Raw genomic sequence first — 1,788 nt, 5'->3', positions numbered from 1 at the left:
CACTGAGAGCTATTGCTTCATTTTTGCCACCGCATGTCTTTAGATGTTCCAGTCTTGAATTAATCAAAATAAAATTATCAAAGGTGGACATCAACTTGTAAAAAAGTTAAAGATAAGTTAACTTTTTTTAACTTTTTAACTTAACTAGTTAATTATTTTTGTTAATACATATTTCTGGTAATAATGTACCATAGTAAAAATGTGATTTGTTATTTCAGCAGTGTTAAACATCATGGTAAATTATAACACTAGGAAAATAAATGATTTATGAATTTTGTGGCTAGAAAATAAAAATTTGCTTTTTTTTAACTGAGTCAAGTTAATTTTTTTTTTCTCGCTGAACTTTAAACTAGTTGAGTTGAATTTTTTAATTATTTTCATTAACTAGCCCACGTTTGAAAATTATCAATAATGAAGAGAGATATGAATCGTCAGAACTGAAACATTGGTCACACTTACCTTATTGAAGCACTTTTTTTTCTCACACATTCTTTGATATTTTTATACTTAAGTTGAAGTTGTTGTACGGTGCGTGGAACTAATAGTGATTGACTATTAAATTCCGACGCTAGTTTTGTCCAACACGCTTCCTGGAGGAGACTTCCACATTACTGCGTCGGTTTTTTTATTTTTAAGAACATGCTTGTGAATGGTCACTAATTCCACTAGCATTTCTTCTTCTCTTTTATTAAAATTAACGTTCCTAGACCTCTTAACTTCATTTGAGTTCATTTTTTTATGTGAAAATATTCTTGAACCAATTTAAAAAGTACAAAACACAAATTTTAAAAACTTTTAAACAGACTTTTAAAAACGAACAGTAATCTAACAACTTTATCAGGCTTATTATCAATGTTATCAGTAAAAAATAAATGTTATCATTAACAGGCCTCCGGAACAGGCCAATTTATGGGCCAATCGTAAGCTAACTTCAGGTCAACTAACTCTCACACATAAACCCGTGGTGAAACCGAAAAAATTATAACTCTGGGTTACTGGGTAACTCGGAGTTAACTAATCTAAACTTTAACTCCTACGTGGTGAAACCGGCCATTAGTATACCCAAAATATGCATTTTAACCCTTTGTTGACCAAGCATCGAATTAAAATATTTTTTAAAGTTTTTTTTGCATAAACATGTTTTATTTGACCTATATAAGACATTTTTTTTGTTTTTTTTTTTTTTTATTCAAATTTGAGTTAGGATCATGGTACCTGGAAGTACCATTGGTCATTTAGGCCTTTTTTTATTGGTACTTCAAAGTACCAACAGTCATTTTGCCATATAATTTTTAACATGTGGAATATACCAAAACTTACTTACGACTTGAGAAAAAAAAACATTCTTCTCTTATTTCTAAAAATATTACTCTTTGTAAAAATAAGCATAAAAGTTTTTTTTAGAATACTTATATATAAATTAAAAACCTCAATAGCTCCTAAGTGTAAATTAAGTATTTTAATCTAAAAAATGTTACATTATTAGGTCAATGCCATATGAATTATTTTGTTACCAACAACTTTTGCATCCTGGGAATTAATAGGTGCAGATTTATATGCTGGTTAAATAAAAATAAAATCATAACTCCATATCAGTCAAATAAAAAATATTCTAATTAAAAAAAAAAAATATATTTCTTTTACATTATGCTTATGAACACATTAGGTATAATACTTTTATATACATATGAGTTATATCAATTATGATTTTATGAACAATCTATATCATGATAGTCCGCAAAACAATTTTTTTTATCGTTACAGCATAAAAATGCATTGCAATGGGGA

Source organism: Acyrthosiphon pisum, chromosome X (genome assembly GCF_005508785.2).
Source record: "Acyrthosiphon pisum isolate AL4f chromosome X, pea_aphid_22Mar2018_4r6ur, whole genome shotgun sequence".
In the NCBI taxonomy this organism is placed as follows: Eukaryota; Metazoa; Arthropoda; class Insecta; order Hemiptera; family Aphididae; genus Acyrthosiphon; species Acyrthosiphon pisum.
The sequence above is the reverse complement of the archived record's forward strand: the minus strand, read 5'-3'. Positions refer to the sequence as shown.